At 42.3% G+C, this 22,935-nt stretch overlaps 1 long non-coding RNA gene across 1 annotated transcript; it reads right to left on the bottom strand.

Annotated features, from left to right (window-relative positions):
* Window positions 1–2,649: 2,649 nt before the first annotated feature.
* LOC123730535 (uncharacterized) lies at window positions 2,650–22,267 on the bottom strand. Its single transcript, XR_014382614.1, has 2 exons — window positions 22,190–22,267; window positions 2,650–4,918 (listed from the first exon to the last, which is right to left on the bottom strand). It is a non-coding gene; the product is annotated as an uncharacterized LOC123730535 (long non-coding RNA).
* Window positions 22,268–22,935: the final 668 nt, after the last annotated feature.

Below are 22,935 nucleotides of genomic sequence, written 5' to 3'. Positions count from 1 at the left end.
TCGTGCAGTACAGCGCCCCTCCCTCCTCTACTTGGTTGTCACTAGTTAACACATCGACAAAGTCAAAATTGGCTATGGTAAACATTCTTGAAAACAAAAAAAAATCTGCTTTTTGCTTTTAATTTTAAGGTTAGAGTTAGGTTTACGATTAGCAGTGTGGTTACGATTAGAGTTAAGGTTAGGGTTATGTTTAAATCCCATTTTAAGAAGAGACATTTTAGAAATAAACGGGGTTTAGCCATTTGTGGCTGTGTTAACTAGTGACACTGCCGCCCTCCACCCTTTACTTACGTCACCTTGCAAGTCCCCACAACAGTTTTCTGGGGTTTGATTTTATTTAGATGTTACCTGCAATGGCCATTCAGTAGTCGTCATTCATTCCAGTTTCCATTTGAAGTTTATTAGTGTGAAACCGACCATTATTTTTAGATATTTTTTCCCCTTGACATGGTCAAATAACTATGGAAGCCCATTCCCACCACCAAAAACAAAATAAAATGTAGATACTATCTCAAAATGTTGAGATACTTAAGTCAAAAATTTGACATACTTTATCGAAATTTCGAGATACTAACAAAAAAAATGTAGATGCCTCAACACTTTTATTCGGTGGAAAAAATATGGACACAAAAGCAAGTATTGTTGTTTAGATTGATTTGCCTCATTGTCAACTCACACGCAATTCATCTGTGCTTCAGTCTGATCAACTGTAGTTTACTGATAACAACCACAGCTGCAGGTAGCCTAGAGAAGCCTATGCGCTCTGATCCCTCTGGCCAAGGGAAACTAAGCGGTAATGTCATGTATTTATAGCCTAAGCTATGCATTTATAGCCTAAAAAGGCCTATTTATTTGTGTTAAGAAAAATGGGAATGTGATCAAATATTGTTTATATTCAAACTTCAAGTGGCTAAACTACCTAGACCTTATCAATCCAAAATTATTGACTGGAATGAATCAATCAACACAATAGTGATGACATACTATGTCAGTAACTTTTTAATTACAGATGCAAAGGCCTATATGATGCAACCCTGAATAAAGCAAGCTCAGCCCAGATAATTCTATTGTCCAATCGCATTTGTTGTTTAGTAAAAAAAAATACCTATGACTTGTATGACTAGCCCATATAAAACCATTTTACAGCTTATTTATTACTATGTCATACTAGGGTCCGGAGTTTTACCTGGTTAGGTTAGCCCAGTGGTTCTCAAACCTCTCCTCGGGGACACCCAGATGTTTCACAATTTTGTTTTAGCCTTGAACTAGTTCACTTGATTTACCTAATCAAGGGCTTGATGATTAGTTGACGATTTGAATCAGGTGTGCTAGTTCTGGAATAGATGAAATACATGAACAGGCTGGGGGTCCCCGAGGAGAGGTTTGAGAACCACTGGGTCAGCCTACCAGACCACTGGGTCAGCCTAACCAAAAATAATGGCACTGATTGGCCTATAGGTGGCGCTGTTATAAGCAGTCTCACTTAAATCCTCATATCCGCCCCCCTGTTTGACCAAGAGACTGCAAACATTGTAGGTAGATGTATTTCTTCATGCTGAACACATTTGTCTCTGAACAAACTGCTGACTTGTTAATAAGTCAGGAAATTGGGCCTCCCAAATGGCACAGTTGTCAAAGGCATTGCATCGCATTGCTAGAGGCGTCACTACAGACCCGGGTTCGATCCCAGGCTGTAACACAACCGGCCGTGATCAGGAGTTCCATAGGGCGGCGCACAGTTGGCCCAGTATCGTCCGGGTTAGGTGAGGGTTTGGCCGGAGGACCTTTAGTTGGCTCACTGCACTCTAGCAACTCCTTGTGGCGGGCCGGGCAACTTCAGGCTGACCTCGGTTGTCAGTTGAATGGTGTTTCCTCCGACACATTGGTGCGGCTGGCTTCCGGGTTAAGCAGGCGGGTGTTAAAAAGCGTGGTTTGGCGGGTCATGTTTTGGAGGAAGCCTCTCGAGCTTGTTGGGGAGTTGGAGCGATGAGACAAGATGAGACAAGATCAAAATTGGGGAGAAATCTGATTTTACGTGTCCATTCAAATCCTTTGTAAATACACTCCACAATGGCCTATCAACATGAAACGACATAGGGTCATCAACGACATTACCATGATGAAACATATTCAGTTTGGCATTGATATCTTAAAAAATAAGGAAACTATTAACAATTCACTTTTTTGACTATGTAACGCTAATGCTTAAAATAATCATGAAAAATCTTCTCATTGATTAAAACTCAGATTCACTCCAAATTTTGTAATTGGACTGATCACAATAGTCCCTAAAGATTTTGAGAAAAATAATTTTGATGCACTCAAAGATGGCCACCAGTAGATGCATATTAGCACATACTCTAATATGCTAAAAATGCAAAAAATACTTCTCATGAACCATAGGACCAAATGACACCAAATGTTGTAGGCCCATGGTACATCTCTTAACTTAGTTTAAGAAAGCTAAGGGATTGGTCAAAAGATGGCTGAGTTATAAAAAATAAAAATAACATTTTTACTTATACATTTAATCCACTGTAAATCCACTCCACAGTGGCCTATCAACTTGAAACAACACTCTTATGGACATCCCTAAGATGAACCTGTCACGGTTGTCGTCGGTTAAGGAGGACCAAAATGCAGCAGAAATAAGTGTACTCATCCTCTTTATTAAATAAAGAAGGAAAACTGAAAACAACAACCACGTACACTGAAACACTACGACAAACTAACAGTCTGGCAAGGCACACAGCTAAACACAGAACAATCTCCCACAAATGACAAACAAACACACCCTAATATATGGGACTCTCAATCAAAGGCAAAAGGGAAAACACCTGCCTTCAATTGAGAATCCCAACCCCAATTAACCAACCATAGAAACACACTTACTAGACTACACATAGAAATACATAAACATAGACCATAAACCCGGAAATACTAAATCAAACACCCTTTTACCAAAACACCACCCCGAACCACATAAAACAAATACCCTCTGCCACGTCCTGACCAAACTACAATACCAATTAACCCTTATACTGGCCAGGACGTGACAGAACCACACTGAATTTGGTATTGATATCACACTGAATTTTGGTATTGATATGCATATCATTGAAAACCTCGTAACTAAATGTTTACCATTATTGAAAGCAGTAACAACCCTCACGAATAGCTTCATTAAACTAAATCAAAGTTCACTGTAGCCAATATTGATCAGAAATGGCTATTTGGTAATGAGACTGGACTGAGAGATACATATACATTGATGAATAGACTACATGTATCAATAATCACACTCTTATGCCGACAAATTATAATCAAAAGAGGTCCATACGTTTAAGGGCATCTAGTTAATAATGTCGACGTGGCCAGGGCTTTTTAATATTAGTGATGTTTGGACATGGATGGACAGCAGGTCAACTGTGAAGCTAATCAGTTGGATAATGAACCTCCCAAATCCAGGCAGACAAAGAGATACAGTAGAAGTCGGAAATTTACATACACCTTAGCCAAATACATTTAAACTCAGTTTTTCACAATTCCTGACATTTAATCCTTGTAAAAAATTCCCTGTCTTAGGTCAGTTAGGATCACCACTTTATTTTAAGAATGTGAAATGTCAGAATAATAGTAGAGAGAATGATTTATTTCAGCTTTTATTTCTTTCATCACATTCCCAGTGGGTCAGAAGTTTACATACACTCAATTAGTATTTGGTAGCATTGGCTTTAAATTGTTTAACTTGGGTCAAACGTTTTGGGTAGCCTTCCACAAGCTTCTCACAATAAGTTGGGTGAATTTTGGCCCATTCCTCCTGACAGAGCTGGTGTAACTGAGTCAGGTTTGTAGGCCTCCTTGCTCGCACATGCTTTTTCAGTTCTGCCCACAAATTTCCTAAGGGATTGAGGTCATGTGATGGCCACTCCAATACCTTGACTTTGTTGTCCTTAAGCCATTTTGCCACAACTTTGGAAGTATGCTTGGGGTCATTATCCATTTGGAAGACCCATTTGCGACCATGCTTTAAATTCCTGACTGATGTCTTGACATGTTGCTTCAATATATCCACATAATTTTCCTCTCCTCATGATGCTATCTATTTTGTGAAGTGCACCAGTCCCTCCTGCAGCAAAGCACCCCCACAACATGATGCTGCCACCCCTGTGCTTCACAGTTGGGATGGTGTTCTTCGGCTTAAAAGCCTCTCCCTTTTTCCTCCGAACATAATGATGGTCATTATGGCCTATTTCTAGTTCTATTTTTGTTTCATCAGACCAAAATCAAAATCAAATCAAATGTATTTATATAGCCCTTCTTACATCAGCTGATATCTCAAAGTGCTGTACAGAAACCCAGCCTAAAACCCCAAACAGTAAGCAATGCAGGTGTGGAAGCGCGGTGGCTAGGAAAAACTCCTTAGAAAGGCCAAAACCTAGGAAGAAACCTAGAGAGGAACCAGGCTATGAGGGGTGGCCAGTCCTCTTCTGGCTGTGCTGGGTGGAGATTATAACAGCACATGGCCAAGATGTTCAAATGTTCATAAATGACCAGCATGGTCAAATAATAATAATCATAGTAGTTGTCGAGGGTGAAACAAGCCAGCAACTCAAGAGTAAGTGTCAGTTGGCTTTTTCATAGCCGATCTTTGAGAGTATCTCTACCGCTCCTGCTGTCTCTAGAGAGTTGAAAACAGCAGGTCTGGAACAGATAGCACGTCCGGTGAACAGGTCAGGGTTCCAGCAGGTCTGGGACAGCAGGTCTGGAACAGGTAGCACGTCCGGTGAACAGGTCAGGGTTCCATAGCCGCAGGCAGAACAGTTGAAACTGGAGCAGCAGCACAGCCAGGTGGACTGGGGACAGCAAGGAGTCATCATGCCAGGTAGTCCTGAGGCATGGTCCTAGGGCTCAGGTCCTCCGAGAGAGAGAAAGAAAGAAAGAGAGAATTAGAGAGAGCATATTTAAATTCACACAGGACACCGGATAAGACAAGAGAAATACTCCAGATGTAACAGACTGACCCTAGCCCCCCGACACATAAACTACTGCAGCATAAATATTGGAGGCTGAGACAGGAGGAGTCAGGAGACACTGTGGCCCCATCTGATGAAACCCCCAGACAGGGCCAAACAGGCAGGATATAACCCCACCCACTTTGCCAAAGCACAGCCCCCACACCACTGGAGGGATATCTCCAACCACCAACTTACCATCCTGAGACAAGGCCGAGTATAGCCCACAAAGATCTCCGCCACGGCACAACCCAAGGGGGGGCGCCAACCCAGACAGGAAGACCACGTCAGTGACTCAACCCACTCAAGTGACGCACCCCTCCCAGGGACGGCATGGAAGAACACCAGTAAGCCAGTGACTCAGACCCTGTAATAGGGTTAGAGGCAGAGAATCCCAGTGGAGAAAGGGGAACCGGCCAGGCAGAGACAGCAAGGACATTTCTCCAAAAAGGACATTTCTCCAAAAAGTACGATCTTTGTCCCCATGTGCAGTTGCAAACCGTAGTCTGGCTTTTTTATGGCGGTTTTGGAACAGTGGCTTCTTCCTTGCTGAGCGGCCTTTCAGGTTATGTTGATATAGGACTAGTTTTGCTGTGAATATAGATACTTTTGTGCCTGTTTCCTCCAGCATCTTCACAAGGTCATTTGCTGTTGTTCTGGGATTGAGTTGCACTTTTCGTACCAAAGTACGTTCATCTCTAGGAGACAGAATGCGTCTCCTTCCTGAGCAGTATGACAGCTGCGTGGTCCCATGGTGTTTATACTTGCGTACTATTGTTTGTACAGATGAACGTGGTACCTTCAGGTGTTTGGAAATTGCTCCCAAGGATGAACCAGACTTGTGGAGGTCTACAATTTTGTTTCTGAGGTCTTTTGATTTTCCCATGATGTCAAGCAAAGAGGCACTGAGTTTGAAGGTTGGCCTTGAAATACATCCACAGGTACACATCCAATTGACTCAAATGATGTCAATTAGCCTATCAGAAGTTTCTAATGCCATGACATCATTTTCTGGAATTTTCCAAGCTGTTTAAAGGTACAGTCAACTTAGTGTATGTAAACTTCTGACCCACTGGAATTGTGATAGAGTAAATTATATAATAATATAATTATTAATTGTTATTATAATTGTTGGAAAAATTACTTGTGTCATGCACAAAGTAGATGTCCTAACCGACTTGCCAAAACTATAGTTTGTTAACAAGAAATATGTGGAGTGGTTGAAAACGAGTTTTAATGACGCCAACCTAAGTGTATGTAAACTTCCGACTTCAACTGTAGGTAGAATTGGCACGCTGACTTGTCCAGTCTTTGCCTCAAGCCTTTTTTGTTCATTAAGCTGCAAGGATTGGAGCTTCTCAAGTTCAGGCTCCATGAAGATTTTCATTTTAAAAGCTTCTTAAAACAAGGAATACTTTTGATAGACAATGGTCAATTTGATAGGCTCCTAATCATTCATCAATAAGATAATGGCTTGTAAAATATGTATGACCATTCTGACTCATAACACCTGGTGGACACAATGTTCATGAATAAGTAATTATTCCAAAATGTTGTGGTCTCTACATTTACAGTATGTCTCAAATGAAATGGCATCCTTCTCTCCCAGGGAACCATGCCAGCTCCTTGGCACACCCCCTTACAGGAAGAACACAGCTAATGTGCCAGCCAGGCCCTGCTATCTTCTCAATACACTTTGGGAACGTAAAACAATTGAATGATGTATGTAGTTCTGTCCTTGAGCTGTTCTGTCCTTGAGCTGTTCTTGTCTAATGATGTTCTGTATTATGTTTCATGTTTTGTGTGGACCCCAGGAAGAGTAGCTGCTGCTTTTGCAACAGCTAATGGGGATCCTAATAAAATACCAAATACCAAAAATACCAAAATGAGTCAGAGCCACTGTGGGTCAGAGCTGAGGACATCCTAAAATGCTGACAACACTGCCCGCGTCGCGTGCGCGATCGTTGCAAAATAAATATACACATACATGTTATTCAATCATTGCACCCACACTGCTTGAGCGCATCAACGAGTGTCTGTGTAGCCAGGCGCTAAAATAGAACTTGTTTCTATTTGTGTCGCTTGACGCGCTACATGTCCCACCTCTCCTATTGGTTTTTAAGAGTATATACCCATGTGGGTGATTGAAAGATGAACTGAGGTCCACACTCCAGTCCAGTTGGTGGTGGTAATGCACCTTAAAGTTGGTTGCCAACCACCATATAAAGTCCAAAGAAGAAGAAGAAGAAGCCTGAAGGAGGAGAGATTACTAGAAACAAACTCAGTTTACCCTTTTATCTGTGGATGAATTGTTGTAGAGGACCATTTCAGGTAAAGTAACAACCCAATGTTTATATCCCAGGACAAATTAGCTAGCAACAGCAAGCTAGCTCGCTAAATTGCCATAAATGTTTAATGCTTTTCGACCTGTCCCCAAATTAATATATACTGCTCAAAAAAATAAAGGGAACACTAAAATAACACATCCTAGATCTGAATGAATGAAATAATCTTATTAAATACTTATTTCTTTACATAGTTGAATGTGCTGACAACAAAATCACACAAAAATAATCAATGGAAATCCAATTTATCAACCCATGGAGGTCTGGATTTGGAGTCACACTCAAAATTAAAGTGGAAAACCACACTACAGGCTGATCCAACTTTGATGTAATGTCCTTAAAACAAGTCAAAATGAGGCTCAGTAGTGTGTGTGGCCTCCACGTGCCTGTATGACCTCCCTACAATGCCTGGGCATGCTCCTGATGAGGTGGCGGATGGTCTCCTGAGGGATCTCCTCCCAGACCTGGACTAAAGCATCCGCCAACTCCTGGACAGTCTGTGGTGCAACGTGGCGTTGGTGGATGGAGCGAGACATGATGTCCCAGATGTGCTCAATTGGCGGCGGGGAACGGGCGGGCCAGTCCCTAGTATCAATGCCTTCCTCTTGCAGGAACTGCTGACACACTCCAGCCACATGAGGTCTAGCATTGTCTTGCATTAGGAGGAACCCAGGGCCAACCGCACCAGCATATGGTCTCACAAGGGGTCTAAGGATCTCATCTCGGTACCTAATGGCAGTCAGGCTACCTCTGGCGAGCACATGGAGGGCTGTGCGGCCCCCCAAAGAAATGCCACACCACACCATGACTGACCCACCGCCAAACCGGTCATGCTGGAGGATGTTGCAGGCAGCAGAACGTTCTCCACGGCGTCTCCAGACTCTGTCACGTCTGTCACATGTGCTCAGTGTGAACCTGCTTTCATCTGTGAAGAGCACAGGGCGCCAGTGGCGAATTTGCCCATCTTGGTGTTCTCTGGCAAATGCCAAATGTCCCGCACGGTGTTGGGCTGTAAGCACAACCCCCACCTGTGGACGTCGGGCCCTCATACCACCCTCATGGAGTCTGTTTCTGACCGTTTGAGCAGACACATGCACATTTGTGGCCTACTGGAGGTCATTTTGCAGGGCTCTGGCAGTGCTCCTCCTGCTCCTCCTTGCACAAAGGCGGAGGTAGCGGTCCTGCTGCTGGGTTGTTGCCCTCCTACGGCCTCCTCCACGTCTCCTGATGTACTGGCCTGTCTCCTGGTAGCGCCTCCATGCTCTGGACACTACGCTGACAGACACAGCAAACCTTGTTGCCACAGCTCGCATTGATGTGCCATCCTGGATGAGCTGCACTACCTGAGCCACTTGTGTGGGTTGTAGACTCCGTCTCATGCTACCACTAGAGTGAAAGCACCGCCAGCATTCAAAAGTGACCAAAACATCAGCCAGGAAGCATAAGAACTGAGAAGTGGTCTGTGGTCACCACCTGCCGAACCACTCCTTTATTGAGGGTGTCTTGCTAATTGCCTATAATTTCCACCTGTTGTCTATTCCATTTGCACAACAGCATGTGAAATTTATTGTCAATCAGTGTTGCTTCCTAAGTGGACAGTTTGATTTCACAGAAGTGTGATTGACTTGGAGTTACATTGTGTTGTTTAAGTGTTCCCTTTATTTTTTTGAGCAGTGTAGTTGGTTCAGAGTTAGTTTTGATATTTCAACCTGCGTGTCCTGATTGGATCTGGTGTGGGTGGACAAAATCAACATGCGCAAGATGGCGCATGTACACGCGTGAGCGGTGTGGTCAGCATGTAAGGGGCACTCTGCCCACAGCCTTGTCTGATGAACTAGAGGACAACACTGTGCATAACACTCGTTGGGAGACTTCTGACTCAGTGTGGACATTAGTCTTCTCTCTGTTGGACAAAGGCATGAATACAGTTTATTGACATGTCCTGCAAGAAAAAATTATTGATGAGTAGAGTGTACTTTAGCCTCAAGGAATACTTAAAAAAAAAAATCTTGATAACCCAACCCTGTGTACATTTGTTCACACATATCAAACACACATGGTCTTAACATGTTTCAATGCAATGTTTGCCGCCTATTTCTCATTCACAAAATATTGTGTTTGATCATGCCTTTAAGATGGTTTACAGATTGAACTGACCTGAGCCTTATTCTCACTGCAGAGAACAAAACAATGTGGGCATTGTAGAGACCTCAAAGCTAAATCTGTCCCCATTTCAACTAGTCAAAGATTATAGGGAGAGAGAGAGAGAAATTCCATCTAGACACAATTGCTCTAGAGCACACACAAAGCGATACATACCTCGGCCTACACATCAGCGCCACAGGTAACTTCCAAAAGCTGTGAACGATCTGAGAGACGCCATCAAACGGAACATAAAATTTGACATACCAACTAGGATCTGGCTAAAAATACTTGAATCAGTTATAGAACCCATTGCCCTGTATTGTTGTGAGGTCTGGGATCCGCTCACCAACCAGGAATTCACAAAATGGGACAAACACCAAATGTCCTACAACGTAAAACACAAAATAATCCATGCAGAGCAGAATTAGGCCGATACCCACTAATTATCAAACTCAAGCTGGTCCTTGGCCTCTGTTCACAAACACAAACAGAGCCCCAGCACAGCAACACAACCAAATCGTGTGAAAACAAAAAGATAATTACTTGACACATTGGAAAGAATTAACAAAAAAAACAAAGCAAACTAGAATGCTATTTGGCCATAAACATAGAGTACATAGTGGCAGAATGCCTGGCCACTGTGACTGCCCCAAAATGAAGGAAAGCTTTGACTATGTACAGACTCAGTGAGCATAGCCTTGCTATTGAGAGAGGTCGCCATAGCCAGACCTGGCTCCAAAGAGAAGACAGGCTATGTGCACACTGCCCACAAAATCAGGTGAAAACTGAGCTGCACTTCCTAACCTCTTGCCAAATGTATAACTATGTTAGAGACACATATTTCCCTCAGATTACACAGACCCACAAAGAATTTGAAAACAAATCCAAGTTTGATAACCTCCCATATCTTTGGGGTGAAATACCACAGTGTGACAACACAGCAGCAAGATGTGTGACCTGTTGCCACAAGAAAAGAGCAACCAGTGAAGAACAAACACTATTGTAAATACAACCTATTTATTTATTTTCCCTTTTGTAAGTTAACTATTTGCACATCGTTACAACACTGTACAGTAGCCATATTATGACATTTGAAATGTCTCTATTCCTTTGGAACTTTTCTGAGTGTAATGTTTACTGTTCATTTTTTGTTTATTTCACTTTTGTTTATTATCTATATCACTTGCTTTGGCAATGTAAACATATGTTTCCCAATCCAATAAAGCTCTTTGAATTGAATTGAGAAGGGGGAGGTGCCTATGACTGGGAGGTATCTATGCCAGGTCATTATAATGGAAGCATTACTGGTTACAGCAAAGATGTGTCAGAACACAAGGATTACAATAATGGAGATCACAAGAACAAAGCAAGATACCATTAGGCAAGTCTCTTTACTAATGTAATCCAGTTATCTCATGAGGTAGAACAAATAGTACAGTGCATGTATGTATGTAGCGTTATGCTCAGCATTTACTCAACAAAAATATTAAAATAGTTTCTATCAAGTCAATGTAGGCTTTATAATTGCAATAAAGCAGGATATTGAGTTCCAATACTAAGGAACTTGATTATTTATCCTCTCCAACTACAATCTTGTGAAACACAAAGTCAATTACATGACCATTCTAAGTCAGGAACAAGAATTCCAGATTACTTGTTGAATAGCTTCTGAATCAAATTGTCCCCATTATGAACAACAATTATGAACTCTTACAAGTCCAAGCGTGTTGGTGCCCGCCTATCTCTCGTAGGGTAACCACGGTCAATCTGACTCTCAATAACAATGTCTTTAGACTGTGGCGTTGTCACAGGTGTAGGCATGCAAGTAGCCTGTGTCACAGTCTCGTCACACACTTGCGTGGATGCAGCTGAGTCGGTGTCCTGAGAATTTGACTGTGAGCCCCCAGGTGATGACTGCTGGGTCAGAGGGTCACCCAGTAACAGTTTTGGACCACTCACGACTGGTGGTTGTGTCTGTGTGACAGTAACTGATTTGTGTGCCTTCTCCAGATGACGTCCTCTGCAGGTTGAACAGTGTAGGACACAGGACCAGTCTGAGCAATGACTGTAGCAGGAACCCACGTTGGTCCATTGAGGTAGTTCCTAGCTAGACCGTTTCTCCAGGATTGAAAGCTCTGTCCTTTGCTCTCAGTTCACAACGTATGACTTGACTCTTCTGTTGACTTCGCAGTTCGTCTCTTTTGCGTTCTGAGGTTTGAGTAGATTGAAGCTTGTGCGTAGCTCTTTTTTCACGAGTAGCGATGCAGGCGAAGCCTTGGTGGTTGCGGGCAGTGTGTTCCTGTAGGATAGCATAAAGCTGTTCAAGCGTCCCTTGACCCTAAGACACTTTCAAGGCATGTTTCATGGTCTGTAGGAACCTCTCCATCAGACAATTGGTAGATGGATTATACATTTCAGACCTGATGCGCTGTCTGCCATTCACCTGTAGGAACATGGACATTTCTTGGGACACTAACTGTGGTCCGTTGTCGCTAACAACTTGGAGTGGCGATCCTAACCGACTAAACACTTCTCCAATCTTCTCAATGGTCTTCTCAGTAGTAGTAGTAGACCTCATGATTGCAACCTCTGGCCCCTTGCTATAAGCATCCATGACCACGACAAACATTCTGTCTTTGATTGGACCTGAAAAGTCAATGCTTTCTCCTCAATGCTTCCATCCAATCTAGGCCACCAGAAGTAGCTTCATGCGATTTCCTTCATGTGAACCATTCCACAATGACCTGAGTGTAGCTGTGCAACACTGGTTTCTTTAGCCAAAATGGAATGATAACTCTCCTCCCCACAGCAGACAAACCGACAGCTCAGGTTTCAGGTCCAGAGCATCTCCTGCAGCTTTACCTTTGATGATAATGTCCATCACATCAGATAACACGGGTCGTTTCTGGTGTTTCTCCACACTTATGTTGAAGTGAATAATGCGTTTTCCACTTGTCTGAAGTAGAAGATGTCCACTTGGCGTGACTCTGGTTTGACCACAGGTAGTGGTAATCTGGAAAGTCCATCTGTGTTGCAGTTCTGACTTGCGGTACTTGATGTCGTAGGTGTGTACTGACAACAACAAAGCCCACCTTTGCATATTCCTTGCAGCAAGTGACAGAATCCCAGTATACGGTCCAAAGATGCTCCTCAGTGGACGATGATCTGTAAGGGTGAACTTCCTCCCATACCGATACTGGTGAAACTTGTGCACTCCAAATATTATGCCTTGGGCTTCTCGTTCAATCGGTGCATAACTAGTTACTTTTCTGCTTCGTTCAATGTCCTCAATGCGAAAGCGATCGCCTTCTCTTCACCGGAAGGCATGATGTGGGACAAGATTGCTACCACACCATATGGACTACAATCACAAGCTAGTTGGATGGGCAATGACAGGTCTAAGTGTGTCAGTGCCTGAGGTTTCAGGAGTGCATCCTTGGTTTTCATGAATGCTTCCTCACATTGTTCAGTCCATTACCATGTTTTCTCCTGACAAAGCGACTGATGCAGTGGCTTCAGCTTTGTTGCTAAGCTCGGGATAAAGCGTCCATAGTAATTCAGTAACCCCAGGAAAGAAAGTAGTTGGCTCCCGTTCTGAGAAGCTAGGGCGTCCAAGATAGCCTTGACCTTGGATGGAGTGATGACATGTCTGGAGTATTAAACCCATGATTGGAAGAACACACGTATGTCCTTACAAACTCACTGTCCACAGTCTGTCAATCTCTGTAAGGTTGCATCCAAGTCGCACTGTACGAGGATGTCATCCAGGTCGCACTGTACTCCTGGCAATCCACTCAAGATCTGGTTCACTGCCCTCTGGAACAGTGCTGGAGCACTTGTGATTCCAAACGGTAGACGACAGTGCCTGAAGAGCCCCTTGTGTATCACGATGGTCAGCAGCTCCTTTGACTTTTCATCCACGTGCATCTGCAAATAGGCTTGGCAGAACTTTTGACCCCCAGCTAAGTCCTCAAAAGGATTGTTGATATGTAGTAGTGGATACTGCTCAGCGGACAACTCAGGGTTAATTGTGACTTTAAAGTCTCCACATAACCTGACTCCACCATCCTTCTTGAGGACTGGTATGATAAGTGTCGCCCGTTTACTCACGCTGACCGGCTCCAGTACTTTGTTCTTGACTAAAGCGTCCAAGTCAGCCTTAACTTTTGGTCTGATAGCATAAGGAAACTTTGGTTTGCTGTCTGGCTTAATGCTAATCTTCCCTTTAATATATTTTATACTACCCAATTCTCCATTAAAGACTCCTCAATGTTTCTTTACATGGAGGGTAGGTCTGTGTATACATGTGTTGTTGTAGTGACGGCCAGTCCAGTATGATTTTCTCCAACCACAAACGTCCCAATAGTGATGGATAGTCTCCTTTTTACGACGTAGAGTGGCAGCTTTTCAGTTTGTCCGTTTAACTGAACTGTGACCTCAGTGAGGCCTCTCACGGTGATAGTTCACCACAGGCTCTGCAATCCATGTCCTTACACCAGCATGTAGACGCCTGATGTCCCACTTTGCCACAGCGGAAGCATGTGCCTTGATTTCTCTGTCTCTGATTTTCAGTTGCAAGTCTATGCACGTTTCCTGATGAACTTAACTGCTGAGCCTCTTTAGCTGCTAGTTCCATGGACACACTGACTTCAATGGTCTTTGTCAAGGTCATATTACTTCTGTGTAGCTTCACTCCGTACCCCACATACTAGTCTGTCTCTAATGGTGTCATTTAGAACGTCATTAACTTCACAGTACACTGATAGTTTCTTTAACGCAGCAGCAAACGTTGTCACTGATTCTCCTTCTTCCTGATTTTTTTCTGTGGAACCTAAACCTTTCAGCAGTAACTAGTCGTTTCAGGGGAAAAGTGCCATTTCAGTATTTCCACAATATCCCCATACATCTTATTACCGGGCCTCTCTGGCTGTAGCAGGCTGCGTAGTAAATTAAATGTCTTTGAAATGTTAACACAATTTTGTCCTCATTAATGTAATTTACAAGAACAAAATACTCAAACTGTTCTGTATATGAGCTCCACTGCTCAATACTTTCCTCAAACTGTCAAATGTTTCCAACAATTCCAGCCATTTTTTTTTCTCAATAGGCTCCTGATTGTCACTCACTTCAATATTGTCCTCAACCACAGCAATAGTTTCCTCAGACACGTGATCTTCATTCACTTCACTCACTAGCGTTTTCATCCTCAAATTCGCTCATTTAGCAGTTTTTTTCTTCCCATGTTCGTCTTCACAGTTGAATACATTTTCCTTTCCTTTACTCATTGTATATTCCTCCCTTTTTGTTTTCCCGCTCCGATGTCCATATTGAATCATTTTCTGCCATCCATGACGATGCTAACTCTCTCTTAGCTAGCTTGACGATGCCCTTGCCACTGCTATCAATACACTGTGCTAACATTAGCCTAGACAGTACCACGGAAAATAACTGTTTTAAACTTGTAAAAACTGAATCGTCGGCAATCCTTTGTTATGACTCATGGATTTCATAACCATGTCTTTATAACAATTCAACAATGACGAAACGGGAGACAGGAATTCAGTTAAACCATTTTTGTGGAACGTGATCATATCAACACACAACTCCGTTGATGCTCTGCTGCACAACCTCAATGCACCACAACTGCGGCTACGCTACATTACCTGGGAGAATGTGATTTGGCTCAGTGGCAGTGAGTCAAATAAGTATTCAGTGTAGGTATTTCTAAGATTCCATTGATCCGGCATGGTCTGTGCATCTTCACCTCAGGCATACACTGAGTATACAAAACATTCAGGTCACCTGCTCTTTCCATGACGTAGACTGACCAGGTGAATCCAGGTGAAAACTAGGATCCCTTATTGATGTCACTTGTTAAATCCACTTCACTCATTGCAGAGGAAGGGGAGGAGACAGGTTAAATAATCATTTTTAAGCCTATAAACAATTTAGACATGGATTGTGTATCTGTGCCATTCAGAGGGTGAATGGGCAAGACAAAATATTTAAGTGCCTTTGAACGGGGTATGGTAGTAGGTACCAGGCTCACTGGTTTGTGTTAAGAACTGCAACGCTGCTGGGTTTCTCACGTGTGTCAAGAATGGCCCACCACCCAAAGGACATCCATCCAACTTGACACAACTGTGGGAAGCATTGGAGTCAACATGAGCCAGCATCTCTGTGGAACGCTTTCAACACCTTGTAGAGTCCATGCCCCGACAAATTGAGGCTGTTCCGAGGGCAATACAGTGGGGTGCAACTCAATATTAGGAAGGTGTTCTTAATGTTTTGTACACTCAGTGTACAGTACTACCCTTTACGGTGATATTTTCTGAGCAATGATTAATAACTGTACAGTATAAATATGTAATGTCACAGAATTGACAGGCCAGTTGAATATAATTACTGTATATGCTTAGAATGGAATGGCTCGCGTTTTATGATAATTGGTTTAAGAACAATACAGGAAACTGCTGTGGGCCTATGAAGTGTTAAGTCAAATATAGATGTGAAACTAGCATTTAAATTAATAGTCTCAGGCATGTGCAGAGTTTTCAACAGTGTTGTCTGCTATAGAGCTCTGAGGCTGTGTAGATATCTGGCTGGAGGCTGTGGTAAAGTGAGAGAGGAAGTGCCAAAAAAGCTAATGATAGTGGTCATGCAGCTGGTATCAGCCCATGAGAACCATCAATCCACGCATACAGAATACAAGATTTTAAGTCTACGGTTTCATATGCTATATGCAACTGAATTTATTGCTATTGTAAATTAAGATGTGCTTAGGAATTATTTATCTTTATCTATGTTGGCAATTTACCAAATTAGGTGGCAAATGAATTCATGGCTTTGTGACATAAATCAAGGCGACTGATAGTGCCCAATGTGCTGTACTGTATGTTATGCATCCTCATCAAGAATTATAGCCTATTTTTCTGTGTTACTGTCCAGAATTTTGATTTGATAAATGAATGTGTAGCAAAGGGTCATGAAGTCACCAGGGCCTTTGACCTATGAGGTATGCCTCCCATTACCAAATCAGTATAGAAACCAAAAAAAGAAACCACATAAACAGCAGGCAGGGCTTTCATGTCCAGTATAGCCCTGGGTGGGTATGTAATAGGAGATGTCAGAAGAGGTCAGTTCGCTATGCCAGATTGTCTCAGGTCAACGGTATGGGGTAACCTGAGAGATATTGGAGAGAGACAGGTGTATCTCCACAGGTGAGAGAGCCTTTCTTCACCGATTTGCGTTGACATTTGAGTCATTTGTATAAGTAAAAGAAAAATGCCTCCTGATTTAAGAAAGGTACCATTGAAGAAAGGTCCCATGGTGAGCAAGAGGGAACTGTTACCTTAACATGTGGTTTGTTTTCTCACAACATTTGCAGCTTCGTATGCTCAAAATAGAACTGTCAGACCTGAACGCAAAGGTTGACCGCAAGGAAACTGCTATAACATTCTTATCAAAATGTGTGCTACATTTTGAGGCTCATATGGGCCCCTCTGCCGTCAAGCTGTGGAGTAAAATGTCAGACGTTTGAAAATGAGCGTGTGCTATTTGAGGGACATCATTCATCATATATTTTCGTACATTTTCATTATATACAGTACCAGTCAAAAGTTTGGACACACCTACTCATTCAAGGGTTTTTCTTTATTTTGACTGTTTTCTACATTTTAGAATAATATTGAAGACATCTAAACTATGAATTAACACATATGGAATCATGTAGTAACCAAAAAAGTGTTAAACAAATTGTAAGAATATGTCAAAGATAAGTAGAGAGGACAATGCAGAGGACGAGAGGACTAGAATTAACGATCAATGGAAATAGGGGTTTTTCTGTAATATCAATGGGTCAGAGACATGGGAGGAATTTCAATCCGGGACTCATAGCTACATGGCAAGTTCTCATTGGTCCAAATTGTTTATACATTGAATCTGAAATAGGATACTTGTTGTTTGGCCATTGGCCCAGTTTTATTGCAAGGAATTCTAATTGGTCAACCACAGGCTAGTGCTGGGTTATAAAACTACATCCTGTCCCCCTGTCCTCAGAGGATCACTGAGGACAGGGGAGCATGAACATCTACCATCTACCTCCCCGCATGATTTGCTCTCTTTGAATACACCTATTTTCCTCCCCCTGATTTGGGGTTTGTGTTATTGAAGAGTAACATCAACTGCTAACAAAATCGAAGTATATTTTATGTTTGTGATTCTTCAAAGTAGCGACTCTTTGCCTTGATGACAGCTTTGAAAACACTCTTGGCATTCTCTCAACCAGCTTCATGAGGTAGTCACCTGGAATGCATTTCAATTAACAGGTGTGTGTTGTTAAAAGTTCATTTGTGGAATTCCTTTCCTTCTTAATGTGTTTGAGCCAATCAGTTGGTTTGTGACAATGTAGGCGTGGTATACGGAAGATAGCCCTATTTGGTAAAAGACCAAGTCCATATTATGGCAAGAACAGCTCAAAAACGCAACGAGAAATTACTTTAAGACATGAAAGTCAGTCAATAAGGAAAAGTTCATGAACTTTGAAAGTTTCTTTAAGTGCAGTCGCAAAAACCATCAACCACTATGATGAAACTGGCTCTCATGAGGACCGCCACAGGAAAGGAAGACAGAGTTCATTAGAGTTACCAGCCTCAGAAATTGCAGCCCAAATAAATGCTTCACAGAGTTCAAGTAACAGACACATCTCAACATCAACTGTTCAGAGGAGACTGCGTGAATCAGGCCTTCATGGTCGAATTGCTGCAAAGAAACCACTACTAAAGGATACCAATAATAAGAAGAGACTCGCTTGGGCCAAGAAACACGAGCAATAGACATTAGACCAGTGGAAATCTGTTCTTTGGTCTGATGACTCCAAATTTGAGATTTTTGGTACCAACTGCCATGGCTTTGTGACACAGAGTAGGTGATCGGATGATCTTTGCATGTACGGTTCCCACCATGAAGCATGGAGGTGTTAGGGTGTGGGGGTGCTTTGCTGATGACACTGTCTGTGATTTACTTAGAATTCAAGGCACACTTAACCGGCATGGCTACCACAGCATTCTGCAGCGACACACCATTCCATCTGGTTTTCATTTGTTTTTCAACAGGACAATGACCCAACACACCTCCAGGCTGTGTAAGGGCTATTTGACCAAGAAGGAGACTGATGGATTGCTGCATCAGATGACCTGGCCTCCACAATCACCCGACCTCAACCCAAATGAGATGGTTAGGGATGAGTTGGACTGCAGAGTGAAGGAAAAGCAGCCAACAAGGGCTCAGCATATGTGGGAACTCCTTCAAGACCGTTGGAAAAGCATTCCAGGTGAAGCTGTTTGAGAGAATGCCAAGAGTGTGCAAACCTGTCATCAAGGCAAAGGATGGCTACTTTGAAGAATCTCAAATATAAAATATGTTTTGATTTGTTTAACACTTTATGGTTACTACAGTACATGATTCCATATGTGTAATTTCATGGTTTTGATGTCTTCACTATTTTTCTACTATGTATGAAATAGGAAAAATAAGGAAAAACCCTTGAATGAGTAGGTGTGTCCAAACTTTTGACTGGTTCTGTACATTTTGTATACTTTATATTCCATTAAACATTGTTTATTATGTATATATATTTTTTTACCTCTTTAAATATGTTTTGCCACCAGACTTTATTGCTTTGTTAAGGTGTCTTAATACCAGTGCTGTTTGGAACCCAAGCTGCTTTTGAGATTGGAGGGCTGGCTTCTGAAGTTACACAGTGGTGAAATCAAAACTGACTGGCTGAAGAAACCAAACCCAGAAGTTATCGGTCAGAGCCCAAAGAGCACAGCAGGCATGGCACTCATAAAGGCATTTAGACAACTGCCGTTACACCCCATCTAACAATCCTGGACTAGTCACTGCAATGCAATGCAATGACAGATGCACCATTAGACCACTAAGGAGTACAGAACTCCTCATTCATTACCACGCCATCTGTTCACCTCATTTATTACACACTTAGCCTCTTGTCATTCTGTGTCTTCAAGTCTCAATATGAGGAAGTGGGAGTGTAGTGTGGTTCAAAGGGATTTAAATGCATTCTTATTGATGACATCCATTTTAAGTTTGATTCTTTGGTGTAGCTCTAATAAATGGTCACATGATCGCATCATAATGATTTCTCACAGGATTTTGTTACATCTGAGTTTGGGGAGATATTTGGGCTACTTGCATATCAGGTGGTTCTTTTGGCTCATAAAAACATCACTTGGACAGATTTATAATCCTTATGTTTGCATATGCATCTTAATTCAGTCTGACATCTCCAACAGGCGAGATAAAGTGTCACCTGAGACAAATTCACCATGAAACTCCAGAGAGCACAGACTCACATACCATTGTAACCCCGCTGCACAGTTCTCCCTGCATCACTTCAGATCAATCGATTTCTGAGATAATACAAAATATGTAAACAAAAACATTCAACTCTGAAGCTTGTTATCAAGGTTATACATGTTAGGAAATGCGGTTGGAAAAACACAAACATCAGTCACAGCTATTAAAAATTGAGCCGCAGAGCGCTTACTGCTTTTCGTTGAAAGTGTGTGAACGTCTGGTGAGTGAGTGTGTGTGACACTAAAAGCCCCGGTGAAAAGTCTACGGCCAGAGAGGCACCAGTAGCTGTGTGAAGCGTGGTGTTAAATCACACTGTGAAAGGGAGAGCTCCTGATCTACTCCTGTTGTGACAGTGGCACAGCCCTTTGTGGAGAAACCCCTGGCAGTAAATCTGCTCTGCTCCCCCTCACAAAGGACTGCCTCCCCTTTATGACTCCTGGGAGGGTGGTGTGCCTCTGAATAAACAATGAGGGGAGTGGGACCTTGCTGCATTCTTTCTCAGGCAGGTCCAGCAGATGACGCAGGGAATTCTGGGGGACTCCCCTTTGTTGTCTCTTCAAACCGCAGGATTGTGTTTCCCTCGATACAAAGCCATGCATTTCTCCATGTGTCTCTCAGGTTGTTCTGGCATAGCATCGTAAGGCTCATCGCAGGTAATAAGGTCAATTTGTAATATCCAAAGAAGTGCTCATTCTAAATGAGAATACATATATAATACATTTAGAACATAATTATATTCTGTGCACTGCAATGACATATTCACCATTTAAACACACAAAATGAATGCACTGTGTGAATAAATAATACATTTTCAAAGTGTCAATTGGCTAAACACAAAAATCCAATCAATATTGACACTGTCTGCTGTATAATATGCACTCAAGCACATCACTTAATCTTCAGAAGGTAACCTAAATAATAGGGTTGTTTCAAAGTGAAGACTTCCTTCCAGTTGTTATTCCAGCTGCAGCTTGCCCATTTGAAGCTATTGTTGTTAAAAAAAAAAGACCCTCTCATCTGAAAAAAGGCAACATGACTTATTCAAAGGAAACAGCCCGGGCATGGATGGTTCTAACATTAACTTCAGGCTCTTCCTGCACCTAGCAGAGGAAGTCAGAAGTCCCAGAGAGCTACCCTGGCCAGAGTCTGACCAGGAATGGTCTTACAAAGCTAAAACCAGTTGAGGGAATCGTATCCATGTTCAAAGGACGCTTGAAACATGTGAGGTACATTGAGGAAAATCCATATACTAATGGTGTATTCATGCATTTTTCTTGACCAATGTTTATATCAATCGTATGAATTGCATTATCACACGGCAGTTGGTGCTTGACTAATCAGCACAGCAATATAAACATTTTCAGAATTTTGTGTGCTGAGACAAAGGGAAACATAAGTCACCAGTTGCGTATCGATATCATAACCATAAAATCAACCATGTATAAGCATCGGGTCCAATTGACTAAAGGATGACCAAGGATGAGTTGCCATGGTGATTAATGCTGCAACCATAGAATTAGGAATTAGAATACTTAGCAATTTAACAGGATCTCTATAGCTGCAACACTCGCAGCAAGACATAGGCTCAGCGAATCACACGGCAGCCAAAGCCCTTTTACTGAACTCGAAAGCTGCCTGCGTTCATTGAGTGATCTCACATAGATTACTCAACCTTAAATGTTTGACATTGTTTTATGGTCATTGTCTTATAGTCATTGTCTTATAGTCATTGTCTCATACAGTGTGATTCAGGTTATGGTAGATTTGAACTCCACAGTAGGAGAGAGAAGCCTTTTAGCACCAGGCAGGCTCAGTTGATTTATGATCCTGTGCACCACTGCTCCCTCAGCACTGAGTGAGTGAGTATTCAGAGCAGCAGGAGGACCCAGCTAACACAGTGGGGTTGCACACAGTTGATTTGCCTCACAATGCACCACAATGAAAGTCATATCCTCCACTTTCTTCTATAATCTTGTTAGGTGCAGGAACAGTCCTTGGCCACTGAAGTGTTGCAAACTCAACTAAGTATAGTGTGTGTGTGTGTGTGTGTGTGTGTGTGTGTGTGTGTGTGTGTGTGTGTGTGTGTGTGTGTGTGTGTGTGTGTGTGTGTGTGTGTGTGTGTGTGTGTGTGTGTGTGTTTCTCTGTTGAAAGTTTAAACAGAAACAGATTTCTATTCACTGAAATGGGCCTGACCACCAGGAAAAATCATTTGAATCTCCCTCCTTTGTCTGTATTGTCCAACTTCAGAATAATATAAAGGATAAATAAACAACATGAAAACATACTAATAAAAGTAACCTTACCCATTAGGCATTGTGGTCTTCCCCTCCCCTCTCCCACTGCGAATCTCTGCCTGATGAGAGCAATGGCTGCTTTTGTAAAGAACGTTGGAAGTGTAAACAGGCACTATTGGTCACCCTGGATACCTGGAATTCCGAACAGGGAACGGGGTGGACAACCAAATTTGGATCAAGGGTCATGTTTGCCAGGGCCCGAGTCACAGGGGTTATCAACAATAGAAATACATCACTACAATTAAATATTGCACAACATATATTAGGAAGTCTGGAAGTCAGACATTTTTCCAGTTTAAAGGACATGTTCATGGACCATAATGTATTTTGTTGATTTTCAGCGATCCTCTGATCTGTTCACGTCCAACCTCTGATCAGCTTTATTAGATCGCTGATGAAGAATGTTGATCTGTTGACCGCGTCTATTCATTGGCGACCTAATTAATTGTGTGTCACAATTCTGAGTTGATGACTGATTTTCCTTTTTAAAACCTCTCAGCATGTAACTGCCTCAGTGAGCGGCTGGACAGATATGGTTCCCATCCCCCTCACTTCTGCTGAGCCTGTTGGTTGTATGAGATGAATACCATCATTTGAAACCACTCAACTGTGCAAAATGAACATCAGTGAGACCTACATCGTAGTCCCATAAGGGCTGTATCTACTATGTATTTCTAGATTAAACCTACACACTAGCTTCAATCCAGCTCTTTAGTCGTCAAACTTCCTCATAAAAACACATGAAAAAAATATAT

The sequence above is a fragment of the Salmo salar genome, chromosome 25 (genome assembly GCF_965601325.2).
Source record: "Salmo salar chromosome 25, fSalSal1, whole genome shotgun sequence".
Classification (NCBI taxonomy): domain Eukaryota; kingdom Metazoa; phylum Chordata; class Actinopteri; order Salmoniformes; family Salmonidae; genus Salmo; species Salmo salar.
Note: the sequence above shows the minus strand (reverse complement) of the source record. Positions and strands in the feature narration are given on the sequence as shown.